This window comes from Macrobrachium rosenbergii, chromosome 28, assembly GCF_040412425.1.
Source record: "Macrobrachium rosenbergii isolate ZJJX-2024 chromosome 28, ASM4041242v1, whole genome shotgun sequence".
NCBI classification, from domain to species: Eukaryota; Metazoa; Arthropoda; class Malacostraca; order Decapoda; family Palaemonidae; genus Macrobrachium; species Macrobrachium rosenbergii.
Window position 1 is genome coordinate 33,181,497 of NC_089768.1, and position 14,165 is coordinate 33,195,661.

Sequence of the window (14,165 nt, forward strand, 5' to 3'; positions counted from 1 at the left end):
AGACAAATTTTACTTGGAAGATCTTTCATGATCTAGATTTAGCTGTGGAGTAATTTCACCAAGTTCCTCCCTCGCGATCATTAGTGTCACGAAGACGGATATTCCTTGTCATTTTTTATAACTTAAATTGATTTGCAAAATATTTTTTTTATAATTATTCATGATAAGCATATCTTCAGCCTGATATGTCATTGACTTAACAACCAAGATTCCATGCAAAATATTTTTTTATAATTATTTGTGATAAGCATATCTTCAGCCTGAAATGTCATTGACTTGACAACCAAGATTCCATGCAAAACAAAGCCTATCCGAAGAAAATGGACAAGGAGGCATAAAAGCGTAAACTGAATTGCAGACAAAATAGATTAGACAGAAGGACTTGCCTTATCATTTGAGGCATCTTAGCATTCTCGAACTTAAGAGTACTAACACGCGTAACGTATGGAACATTGTTTCCTCCGGTTTGCTGAAAAACAAAAAATCTTATTTCAGTTATTTTCTCACGGTCTGCCTGGGATCCATAGCAGTTTGAAGAAGAACAGTGTTTTTTTTCAGGTGGCCAGACTGCCTTTTCAAGTTGCTCTTGTATATGCGTATATTTGAATATTATTTGTATCTCCATCCAAATTATGATTGTGAATGCATTATGTTCTTCTTCGAAATTGTATCGAGAAATACTGTAGCACTGAAGTCTACATCACCTGTTAATCGATATGTATACATTGGGTTAGATTTGTTGAATAAACCGAGCATAAATAAACAGTAGGGGACGAACTACTATACATATCAAAACTGGGTAACAAAGTTTTCATTTATGAGACAAATATCTTGGGCATGTCCTCTATTGAAAGAAACATGGTTGTCCTTTATAATCTGAAACCCTTAAGATTATTGGATAGCTCTCTCTCTCTCTCTCTCTCTCTCTCTCTCTCTCTCTCTCTCTCTCTCTCTCTCTCTCTCTCTCTCTCTCTCTCTCTCTCTCTCTCTCTCTCAATCAATAAAATCTCTCATACAGTAAAATTTCGGAACTTCGTTGTACATTATGCTCTCTTCGATTTTAAAAGGTCAGTTTAAATAGCATCTATTATTATTCAATATAGGGGTGTATTATTTATATACAAAATGAGTAATCATTTAGGTACAGGTTATAAAAAGCTTTGCATGCGTCGTGTTTGACTATGCTCTGTATAGTAAAGGAAGCAGATTTGAAGGCTAAACATAATACTTTAAGACTCTCTCTCTCTCTCTCTCTCTCTCTCTCTCTCTCTGCTGAGTGCCTGAGTCCGGTCACTCATTAATGAAAGGAATAAGAATAATCGTATCTCCTATTGTCAATATGTCTGTATTGTTTGCATTACAAAATATCAGTTCGCTTTGAAACAGGATTGTACTTCCGTCGTAAATATAGAATAGCTGGAGCTGCAGTCACGAAGATAGTTTCATTCTTGATTCGGCATATTTCTGAAAACCACTTTGAACTAAAACTAACATCGTAAAAAATGGGTCATTTTGTAGGCGAACATAATTTATTTACGAGATGCAGATCTTTCAAAGATTATGGAGAGCAGATTCATTTATCCGTTTCCAACTCTTTGGCCAAAAATTCCACGCTTAATTCTAAAGTCCATTTAAAAGGCAAACTCATCAGTAGACCAAATACTTCTGCCTGGTAGTCCAAATTATGTCCCAGAAGGAACGAACGCTGATCATCTTTAGTGGATTTCAAAGGAACTAAGGTGGTGCAGAGGACACCTTACCTGGCCTTTCCAACGGTTGACCCTGAGTCCATCTCCTGTCATAGCAGGTGTTAAATTGAATCATAGAAAACCCCTAAATTAGTATGGATGATGGAGGAGATATTATGAGGCTGATGAACCCAGCTTAGATCTCAAAGTCTTTGAAGCGTGAAAAGAAGGTATGCGTTTTGTCTCAGAGAGAGAGAGAGAGAGAGAGAGAGAGAGAGAGAGAGAGAGAGAGAGAGAGAGAGAGAGAGAGAGAGGTTTATGCTTCGTCATTCTTCTTTTCTGTTTAATGTGATAATGTATTCGGTTTTTTGTTGTTTAACTGAAATTCTAGTTTTGTTTCCTACTTTTTTTTATATAATAAATCTCTTATTAAATTACTCCAAAAAAATGGTCTTGGTACTCGAAGTTGCCGCAGACCTCAGAAGTAAAGTGTTTTGACTGTAACCTGGGGAGTACAGTCCTCCCCCCCCCTCTCTCTCTCTCTCTCTCTCTCTCTCTCTCTCTCTCTCTCTCTCTCTCTCTCTCTCTCTCTCTCTCTCTCTCTCTCTCTATGAAAATTATGATTTTTTCTAATCCGCCCAAGTCAAAAGGAGCACCGCGAAAAACTAATAAATCTAATTTAAGTGCAAAACCTCCGATCAGGTTATGAAAATGGCTGTCAGATGGGCTAAAAGTTGATATAAAAAAAAATGTTGCGAATGCATGTATAGTCGTGAAACACCTGATTGTCATAAGAACGAAAATACCTCAAATTTGCTTTTGGATGTATGTCATTGCCTTTCGTTTTAAATTTATTAATCTTTCGTTTATACTGAGAAATTATGATTTACGCACGAATGCGCCTTACTTCCACTTCACCCGTGCAAGATTCGCCTAAAAGAGGTTCAGCTGGGGGCGTAGTGAGTTGCCGTATCGCTGCGAAGTTTCACGGACGTCCAAAATTGTGTACTTTCGCCCATAATTTCCAGAAAAAGGTTGTAATAATAGTCATGAATACAGGCTTGGAGACTTTGAAGTTTGAAGGTCGTGCTCTGCAAAAATCCCCAGTAGGGGTCTTATAAATTCGTACTTGTACTTTATGATGGGGTAAATTACACTTATCATCTCCTGTAAGTATTCGTTCTTGTGAATTTGTTTGTGAATTTGTGGACACATTGGCTGCGGTAAAATTATTTTTAGAATGCCTCAGTTCTGAGGAAAAAATGTGAGTCTGACATGAAAATATTTGAACAGAATTAGAGGAATAATTTGATTTTGAGTAAACTAAGAAATTTCTAAGGAAACGTAAAAGAGAATTATTACTCTGTAGCCTTGTTTCACGATAATTCCACCCAGTTTTAAAAATTATTTATCAGTAACATATTAGAAATTAGTAACGGTTATTAAGTACTAATATTAATGCCACTTTGCTAAAAAAATTCGATGTCGTGAAAAACTGTTGTGTAATAAAAGTCCACAATGATATAAGTGAGTTGTATTATTTATAAAAGTAGTTGTTTACAGTCTGTTTTTTTATATTTTATAAATAATAAAACTTATTTATTTAATTGTGGATTTTTGTTATACAATGCCACTTTTTGACTGACATGCATGACGTCATGAAGAGTCGAGCGCATCAGAACCACGTTACTCGATGCATAGAAAGACGTAAAAGTGACGTTTACAGATGTTGCCATGAGCGAGGCACTTGGGATGCTGACAGAACTTGGGACCCTCTTCAAATGCTGATCCCACGTGGCTCACTGGCTCACTCTCCGTGGTTCGTTCACGAGGGCCCCCTCACTCCTCACATGGGAGGAGCCCGCTCCCCCTGACACAGCACCCCCCTAGACGCGGCCATCTCCCCGCCAGGAGGGATGCCAGCCTACCGTCACAGCAGCTGTCCATTAGATGTCAACAGCTCTAAACCTCTTTATTTCATTCGCCTCCCTCGATTCTTCGGAATCCGTCTCGATTATCCTATTTTTATTCTTATTTCTTTTTTCGGTTCTGTTGTAAATGCTTTGGAAGGAATGGCGTTTTGTAAGAATCTTAAGTGATTAAACTCCATAAAGGTAGGCAGCCTCTCTCTTGAGATTACGTGATAACAGGAGCACATGTGTTACCACTTGTCTTCATGGCGATGGTGGTATAGTGGTTAGCATAGCTGCCTTCCAAGCAGTTGACCCGGGTTCGATTCCCGGCCATCGCAAAGGATTTTTTTCTTTCTTAATTTCCTAAAACTAGCAAACAGTAACATAAGTTGATGAAGAGTTATTTCTTTACTCGTTCCCGAGCGGAGTCTATTTTGTTTATCAGTGGCATGCGTATGGTTGTAAGTTTGCTGAAGAAATTTTGGTTCCTTAGTGCTGATAGCCCTTGTTAGCAACGCCAGATTATAAATCAATCAGTCAGGCAGTTTTTGTATGATAATTAGCCCCTATTCCAGCTTAGCAGAAGTGGTTTGCTTTGCTGTCAATAATCAAAATTCAGATTGATCTTTTGGTTAAAACTTCTCTTTAAAGCACTAGAGAAATTTTCCTGACCCTTTGAAGTTATTAACAAGAATTATTCATCACTTAATTGACTGTGTTTTGCATCGGCTCATTTTTAGCCATGCAAAATTCTCTTTCACACTTAATACTCCGGAATTCGGAGTTTTATCTTTCACTGGTTTATCGATGCTTTGCGTGCTGTCTCTCCATGTCATGCCTTTTTGTATGATTTTTTTATCATTAATGTTTTGGTTGTTTATGTTGTTTATGAATCTCTTGGTCTGTTAAGGACTCTCTTGTCTGTTGAAACTTCCTGGCAGTGTTATGAATGGTATTCCAGTGGTATTCCGTGTTCCTGCCTCGCACTTTATTGAAATTTTAAGCTCTTCAGATTATTTGTTTCTGTTATAATCAATATATTCACTTTTTTCTGTTTTTCACCTTGATTTTACTTACCAGTATTGTGTGCTGAGGAATCTTGCTAGCCAGTGCTGAGGAATCATGCTAGCCAGTGCTGTGGAATCCTGCTAGCCAGTGCTGAGGAATCATGCTAGCCAGTGCTGAGGAATCATGCTAGCCAGTGCTGAGGAATCCTGCTAGCCACTGCTGAGGAAACCTGCTAGCCAGTGCTGAGGAATCCTGTTAGCCAGTGCTGAGGAATCCTGCTAGCCAGTGCTAAGGAATCCTGCTAGCCAGTGCTGAGGAATCGTCCTAACCAGTGCTGAGGAATCCTGCTAGCCAGTGCTGTGGAATCCTGCTAGCCACTGCTGAGGGAACCTGCTGGCCAGTGTTAAGCAATCCTGTTAGTTAGTCAGTGCTGAGGAATCATATTAGCCATTTCTGAGGATTCCTGTTAGGCAGTGCTGAGGAGTCATGCTAGCCACATTCTAACTCTTAAAAGCAAAATAAGAAAGTATTTAACAGATGCAAACTCTTTCTCCACTTAGAGCTACGTATTAATTTCCTACGTCTTCATACATTCCATTCTAACCTGCCTTTGTCGTGACGAGGTTCCTTGTAAACCTTAAGTGCTTATTCATTCGTGGTTTCTCTTAAGCATTAATGTAACCCTGAATTTCATGAGGGTTTCTTTTCATGTTACTTTTACGAAGTTCCTTTGAGTTTTGTTATAGAGGTAGAATTTTTAGACTTTTTCCAGTGATTGTGTTTGATTTAATGCAGCTACGGAGAATGGGCGTGAAACAAAAAGGCTAATATTATTCTTCCTTTCATAATGACAGAGACAGTATTGAGAAGGCTTCTGTTATGGTGGATATTTGATAATCATATTTATTATATCAGAATTTTTCTGCGCTCGTGTGATAGTTTCTCACCATTGTTGTTGCCAAGCGAATGGATTTTTCACGAAGTGTTTACCGTTCGTGATACTAATTTTAATCGAATTTCCTTTTTACTTTTATTATATATCCTGTTGTAAAGGAAAATAAACTTGCAATGTGTACAATGTACTTGCACGGTATCCTCCGCAAGGGAGACACTTGCAACAAACATTTTTATACTTCTTGCAGCATTCCCATTTGGACAGCAAACATTCAGGCAACAAAAGAAAATTGCACATGCCGTAATAACTACGTGGGAATGACCACCCTCAAATGATCTTCACCCTCCCTCCTCCCCCCAGCCTCCCTTTCGAATGGCAGCGCACCTTGAACAAGGTACAATTAAGGTACAGCACCACCCACGGATCCACAGGAATCCCCCAAGGAGAGAGTCCCTAAGAATGGAGGCAAATTTGTTAGGAAATTTGATTTTGCCGCCTGTAAAAAAAGTGGTTGCTTTTCTTACGAAATTTGTGATTTACAATATTACTAAGCAAAGTGACAACCACCACAAAATAAAGTCTTTCTAAGAAGTAACTTTGGTGAAGTGTCTGGATCAGACTGTTCGACTTAGAATATTAATATTTTTGTTTCTCTTAAAAAAAAAATCAAATATATTGTCATATCGCCTCTTAATTCTCAGTGCATTAATTCTCACTGTTTCCCACCATTTTAAAACTTTCTAAAATGGAGCACTGTAATAGTTCTTGAACGCTGAAAAATTTAGTAGTTCGAAATAAATCCCATTTACGCTCATTTTGTCTAAATTACGGTTTTAAACCAGGAATATTATCCAGCATTAAAAATAATTGCTTGAGAACAGACAAAAAACTAAGTCTTTGTGAGTGAGCCTTTTGAGAGAAAAATAATTTTAATTTGCAGACTGAGAATCAGTCTTGTTCTTATAATCTTGAGACTTAATTTCTCAGAGCTCAAAGTTAGACTCTACAAAGAAATTAAGTTTGAAGTCGGTGAGTTAATTTTTCCTTCAGACTTGACATAAGAGTTCATGTTTTTTATATCTGCTTTAGAGTAAACAAAATTACTCATAGTCTAGACTAATCACTGTCAGTTGCCAGTTATGCATTTCTAAGGTAGAACTGAATAATAAGCTATGTGCTTAGGCCAAAATTGAGAACAAAGCTTGTCTCGTTTATTCTTCAGCCAAGAAACGTCCCTGGGCTCTGCATGCAAAGATGGCAAGCTCATCTGGTGTGAAAATGTCTATGGTGTTTCAGAATACTTAGTCACCGAGAGACTCCTGCTCATTTCTCAGATGTTTTGGAAATATTTTTGATTATTAAATAGCGTACCACAAAACTGCACATTATATTCATGAACAACTAATGGAGATTTTTAAAAATATTTTCAGTTAAATGGATCCTTGGAACACTTTCTTCACAAGATACACTTAGTGCCCAAGAAATTCCCACTAAGACCCTGGCTTCAAATGCATTGTGAACGAAGGTTAAATGAGACGGTAATATTTTCACAAATGTCTGCCTGTGAACGGACTCGAAATTATTAACCTTGGATGAAAGGCTGATGCTTTGTTGCCATGAACACCATCTCACCCATTATTAAAGATATGAGTTTTAGGCCGTTCAAATGTCTCATAACTGGCTGCACGTTTATGGTGTCCTTCTTATATTAAACGCCTCGATTTCACGTGGAAAAGATTATTTAGAATCATGCTTTGGAAGTCAGTGGTCTCTCTTTAATAACAGTTGATATTATTTTAAACGTTCACTAAATACAAAGTATTTCCAGTATGAGAAATGACAACATAGTAATTGCTGTAGGAAGAGGGGTTGGGTATAATGACAAAAGCATTATATTTTTCACTTTTATCTTATCAAGCCCAAACACAAATGACGAATGATTCTTATGTCGTATTTACTTTGGAACTTCCTGAATGTCTATATTCATGTTAAGTCATAATTTCAATTGATTTATTGGTTTCTGCCATATCAGTGTAGTCATTCCCACAGGTTTCGGTGTTAGTATCAAAATGGATCAGTTTGAAGAAATTTCTTTTTGCAAAATTGCAGTATCAAAATGGATCAATTTGAAGAAATTTCGTTTTGCAAAATTGCCCTTGGCGTCGGCTTATAAGGAGACATAATCGCGTTATCATCATCAGCGCATTTCCAGTATAAGCAAGAAACAGATGCCATTAGTGACGCAATATCCTCTGGCACAGCTGATGACTAGAGTGAATTAGGTTGTAAGCAATGATTACATGCCGCCACGCGTGACTTGGAATATATTGTAACTTTTCCCCACATGTGCCTAATTAGTAAAACTAATGATTCTGTGTGAACCTCTGTAACAACTCCCCGTTATCAATTTTGTCTTGAGACCTGCTGGGCACTGAAATTACTAGGTTGGTAACCTTCCCCAAGCACCATTTCTCTCTTATCCAGATCCATTAGAATGAAAATTGACTCGTCTTGGCTGCCTGTTCCAGACGCATGGCCAATGTTGGCGCACCACGCCCTGAAAACTCTCGTGCACAGTTCAGCATGTGTTGCATATGCACTTGATCAACTGACGTTAACTGCAACGCTTTAGGCACTCGCGTGGAATGGGCCAAAGAAGCAAGAGCCCGTTAAGTGCACAATGTCTGATGCTTGATCGATTATCAAAAATAGACTGTGTGTCCAGCGTGTTATCTTTCTCTTCAATTCACGGCCAATCGGCTTTTCCACTGTATGATTTTGGTCCACGTACCCCAAACTTTTAACATGTCTTCGTTTCCTTCTCAGAGTTTTGTCAGATTTTCCTTACCTTCCATGGTCAAGGGCGACAAGCACTGAGTAAAGAGGTCTAGTAATTGCGAGGATCTGGCCTGCAAAGATGAATGTCAAGTTGCTTAGGATTGCCCAGAAATTTTGATTGGAGAACTGCATGCAGCGTAATAGTACTAAAGATATTTTCCTTTTTCTTTACTGTGTATTGTTGGTATGATGTTAAAAGTATTATAAAGAACTAAATGATGAAACAAATTGACGATGGCTTTATTCCAAGTACTTTGAGTTAAATGTTAGTACTGCCAGGTTTTTATTAGGCCACAGAAGCCATAAGTTCGGCGCACTTCCGTTTACTAAATTGATTTATAGGCAACTCACTACGTACCACCACCATTGTTAGAAGGAATCTAATGACATATTATTTTTCTGTTTTGAAAATTGGGAATTGAACATTTTGCATTTGATGTATGTTATAGCGGCTGTTCTTTGCAAGTAACTGATTTTTTTTTAATAATATATGTCCAAGTACAGTTGATAATAAGAATTACGATGCTGTAAAACAACTATTTCTGATTTCTGCAGGTCCTCGTTAAGATCTCGGTTGATAGAAATGAGTATCCTTAGTGCAGGCCTTCTCTTAAAAATACAATGGAGATACTTGACTCTTCACTTCTCATTACAAGCCTTCTCATTACATGTCGGTATATCTCAAGATGATTAAAATGTGAAATTTGATTTTACGATATTTTCATATAAAATAGTCGTAGTGAATAGGGAAAACAAATTCAAAAAGCAGTTGAACATTTAAAGGGGAGAGAGAGAGAGAGAGAGAGAGAGAGAGAGAGAGAGAGAGAGAGAGAGAGAGAGAGAGAGGAGTAGGTGAGCTATCTGTTTTTAAGCAGGATAGGAAACGGAATGTAATAGATGCTTGACTCTAACGTCACGGGTGGTGGTATCAACTAGCAGAAACCAGTCCCGTGGAAATTTTGCGTAAAAATTGGGTCACTGGAGACACCAGCTGGTTCCCTGGCAGTTTCAAAATATTTTGACGTTACTGGATTCCAGCATGTCATATAAGTGCTTTTTAGAATATGGACGGACTAAAATAAACCTCTTTTTGATTAAAAAAAAAAAAAAAAAAAAAAAAAAAAATATATATATATATATATATATATATATATATATATATATATATATATATATATATATATATATATATATATATATATATAGAGAGAGAGAGAGAGAGAGAGAGAGAGAGAGAGAGAGAGAGAGAGAGAGGCTAGTTTGTTTAATTAGGTTTTATAGGCTTGTATGATCAATTCACAGCTTAGGATTTTCAAATCTTATATTCAGTTCACTGATTTCTGATTACCGAACCATGGTTATATTATAGTCATTAACGTAATTCTTGCTATTCCTCGTACTGTTATTGTTATGGTTCGGGTTTTCAAGGATACCGGAAACACTGGCGGACTGAACAGCGATAGGTACTGACGGTGGTCAGCCTTACAGTACGTAGAAATTTTACGAACACAAAATTTCCAGTGACTTAATTAGCGGAATCAAGTACGTGTTCATGCCATTGTTTGCGCGTGGTGTGGGATAAAGCTTGTACGATGCTCAACGAGCAGCATCTTATATGATTCGGAGGCATCCATCGCCTTGTGGTTCTTGGGTTCTATCAAATAAGCTAGCTACGTAGCTCACTCAGCAGCCACTCACCTTTTCTTGTCTTAAGTTGTATTTTCTTCTTTTTTATTTTTTTTAGTTTCCTTCCACTTATGTTTCTTTTACTGTGGTGGAAGGTTGGTCCAATAGTTTGTGAATTTTAATATGTCTTGGGTTTTTTAAATTTATAATTTTATATATAAATGTGTTTATATATGTTGTTATATATGTTATATATTTATATGTATATAAATGTATATATATATAAATATGTGTATATATATGTATATATATTGAGAGAGAGAGAGAGGTAATGCGTGTGTGTGTGTTGTGTGTGGTTTTTCTTTTATCATTTTGACCTGCCTTTTAATCTTCCGACTTGCATCTTATTAGTCACGTTCGTAGGCGTTCTTCATTCACTAGACCTCTGATAGTTGAGACCATTTCTCCCTTTTGGTGGAGAGGGAGTTTGGCTTTCAGACATTTATAAATTCTAGAAGTAGCTGTCTTATCACCAGCACGTTTTTTTCCTCGCTCTTTTTTTCCTCGTAAAGTGCTTCGTGAAATATGTAGATCAAATGAGTTTATAGGTTTTACTCACACGAGTTATAAGTTAGACACAGAAATGCTCATTTTGGTCAACAGTTATGATGAATATTTAAGATTTTGACATTCAGTCATTTTACCTTTCTCTGATTTAGCGTCTTGAATTTGCTTTTCATGTACCACCATCATCATTCTCTCTCTCTCTCTCTCTCTCTCTCTCTCTCTCTCTCTCTCTCTCTCTCTCTCTCTCTGTATAACCAGACTTTTTCAGAATTCATTTGTCAGTAATTGTTATGATTTCCGGCATTGATTTCTTGTGGCACTGAGATGTATTTTAATTCTCTCTCTCTCTCTCTCTCTCTCTCTCTCTCTCTCTCTCTCTCTCTCTCTCTCTCTCTCTCTCTCTCTCTTACTCTTAGCTTCAGCTATTCAGTGTTTCACTGCCATTCTGACAATTCTGAATTCCAATTACCAGTCATACAACATCGGTATCTAGACTTTTTCTAAACGGTCAAGGTTAAAAGGTAAATGTTTAATGGGGATTCAGTCATTGATCGCTTGAGAGTTGACATTACCTTAAAGTTTTTATATCTGAATGGAAGAATCACAGGAAATTTAGAAGTTTGCACGGGATACTGCGTAAAATTTAAACACAGAAGTTGAAGTTTCCAAATTATAAACGAGCCTTAAAATTATGAAGCCCTCTCAAAATATGAAATTTATTTTTTATTAGTTTATGACAGTTTCACGTTGTAAATGAAACCCATCTTCGTCTTACTGATTAGTTGATATTGCAGTCATGTCTAAAATCTGATCTCAGTTAGTTCATTTAGGTTGTATTAGTTTCGAAGGGGACTTTAGAAAAGCAAACCCCTGTAACCCCACACACTCCCTTTTCCCTGATCTAACTGGGACACCCTAAGGTTAGGTTAGGTCAGGTCAGCATTTATTGTATGCAAGTTACATCAATGGAAATGTTTGCAGATATTTTTCGATCTTTCGCTGTTGATTATGAGATAATAATTATTCTTATATTGTAAAAGCTGTTTGGAGCAACTTCGTGAAATATGAACTTATCTCCTGTAATTAGTATTTTTTAAAGCAGTTTTTTTTTAATGATAGGTTTCACGGTTAAGACATGACGAGGTGGCCGAGTGGTTAAGGCGTTGGACTGCTAATCCAATAGGGTCTCCCTGCGTGGGTTCGAATCCCATCCTCGTCGCACGGTCGTTTTTATTTTGTTTTTTATTGTTGTTGTCCCCTTAATGTGACAACATGGCTAAAATCGAAAAAGAGAAGTTTCTCAGCGACGTCTGCCATATAATGGGAGACCACCCAGTGCAATCGTTGAATGAGAAAAGCAAGTCTTCAATATTTTTCCATCTAAATATTTTTCAAGTGGTCATTCCAATATTGAGAAGTGATATACACCAGGATTAATGTGTATGGAAATGAAGGTTTTTCAGCTTTGTTTATTTTTATTTTTTTACGATTTCAGGGAGAGAGAAACGATTCATTACCGTACTTATCTGTCAAGAGAAAAGATTAGACTGAAACTAACTTCTCAGTTAACCTTTCACAACTTCACCGATACCTCACCAGCAGTGATTTGAGTCCTTCACAGATTTTGCATTATGCAAACATCAACATGCATTAAACTCTGTTAGTCGATAACCTCCGCACTACTTCCATTCTCTTCAACCAAAGTACCTGAACACCTTCGTTTAGTTATCACGTATCTCAACCTGTTTCACAAATTTCGTTAGATATACTTTGCAACCTCGACCCCCCCCCCTTTTTTTTGCCTGTACGTTACTTCCATAAATTAGAATTTATCTCATGAATACTTTATGTAAGTTTCATTTTTCTATGTCGGGAGTAGCGCCGTCAGTGCACCTCACGCGGTGCACTGTAGGCATTAATTAAGGCTCTTTGCAGTGTCCCTTCGGTCCCTAGCTGCGACCCCTTTCATTCCTTTTACTTTGCCTCCGTTCATATTCTCTTTCTTCCATCTTCCTTTCCACCTTTTCCTAACAATTGTTTCAGAGTGCGGCTGCGAGGTTTTCCTCCTGTTACACTTTTAAAACCTTTCTGTTCTCAATTTCCCTTTCAGTACTGAATGACCTTATTGGTCCCAGCGCATGGCCTTTGGCCTAAATTTTCTGTTCCATTACACAGTCTCATTTTTAGCTACTTGAAAGTTCTGATTCTTCTAAGCATTTAAAATTACCCGTATTCTTTAGTTATTGACCCCATTCCCCCTTAGGCTATCACTCGTCGTTCTTAGTCACAGCCATAGTTATATGTCTCGTTCACAGCTGCACCCGCATTATATTATCGTCAGCCGGTGCCACTAACCTTTTAATTATGTATAAGCACTGACTTCGATTTGACAGCATAATCTTGATATATATTTGACAGCATAATCCTGATGCTGTATAATCCTGATATATATTTGACAGCATAATCCTGATATATGTAATATAATTTATTTATTTATTTATTTATAGAGAGAGACACACACACACACACACACACACACACACACACACACACACACACACACACACACACACACACACACACTAGGTAAAAGGGTGTAACGAGAGGTTGAGATATCGAATGGGAAAATCATAGTGAAATAATGTTAATGACTGCATATAAATTTCACCCACTAAAAGTGATTTGAACAACCAAATGCAGTACATAAAATTCAAACACTATTAGTGGAAGCCAAATGGATTTTATTACATCAAAACATTTGTGACCATTTGTTACACTGCCCTGCTCACCTGACCTCGTGGTTGTCACACGTGAAAGTTTACACAACCTGCAAGCCCGATTTTCATATATTCATAAATAATAATATTTTTTAATGTAATTATTGATAGTTTTTTTTTATATATAAAACACTTCTGCGTTGGTCGGGAATCGAACCCGGGTCAACTGCTTGGAAGGCAGCTATGCTAACCACTATACCACCAACGCATGTAGGTTGTATATAATCTATCTTAAAATAAATTAAAATCAGCTTGGTAATGTGTGTTAAAAATATCCTGCTTAGTCAGAGGAATATGTTAAATCCCGCTTTAATTGTTTCTACAGATGTTAAGGTCGCTAAACTTTGCACAGGTTATTCTTCTACAAAAACCAATATTTGTAATATAATTTGCTCTTAATTTTTGCGTTTCTTTACGAAGCTTGAATTTCAGTATTTGAATGATAATATCATCTTCTTTCTCTGCATCTTTTCCCGCTTGTATGTGGGGTCGATGTTTCCTCCACCTGGCTCGGTCAAACACACCGTCCTCTGATAATCGTTTATCTCTCAGGCCTTCTCTTACTACATCCATCCACCTTCTTAGCTTCTTTGGTCTTCCTCTTGCTCTCCCACCAGGCACCTCCATCAGCAACGCTCTCCTCAAATCGTGACAGCCATAATTTTTCTGGACATAAAAAAAATCTCAGACACGAAGAATATAAACGCGTAGTATTTCGTGAATCGTATTCTAAAACGATCTAAATCACACGAATTAATTAACATATATACGGGGGTAATAAATTGAAGTTAAACAACGGCATGGCGAGCATTTAGAGGTTTGATTGAAAAGGAAAATGTTTTAATAACCAATA

The 14,165-nt window shown here is 37.3% G+C and overlaps 3 non-coding genes across 3 annotated transcripts; 2 read left to right on the top strand and 1 right to left on the bottom strand.

Annotated features, from left to right (window-relative positions):
- The first annotated feature begins 3,867 nt into the window (after window positions 1–3,867).
- Window positions 3,868–3,939, top strand: TRNAG-UCC (transfer RNA glycine (anticodon UCC)). Its single transcript has one exon. It is a non-coding gene; the product is annotated as a tRNA-Gly (tRNA).
- A 7,733-nt stretch (window positions 3,940–11,672) lies between these two features.
- On the top strand, window positions 11,673–11,754 carry TRNAS-GCU (transfer RNA serine (anticodon GCU)). Its single transcript has one exon. It is a non-coding gene; the product is annotated as a tRNA-Ser (tRNA).
- A 1,694-nt stretch (window positions 11,755–13,448) lies between these two features.
- Window positions 13,449–13,520, bottom strand: TRNAG-UCC (transfer RNA glycine (anticodon UCC)). The gene has a single exon. It is a non-coding gene; the product is annotated as a tRNA-Gly (tRNA).
- Window positions 13,521–14,165: the final 645 nt, after the last annotated feature.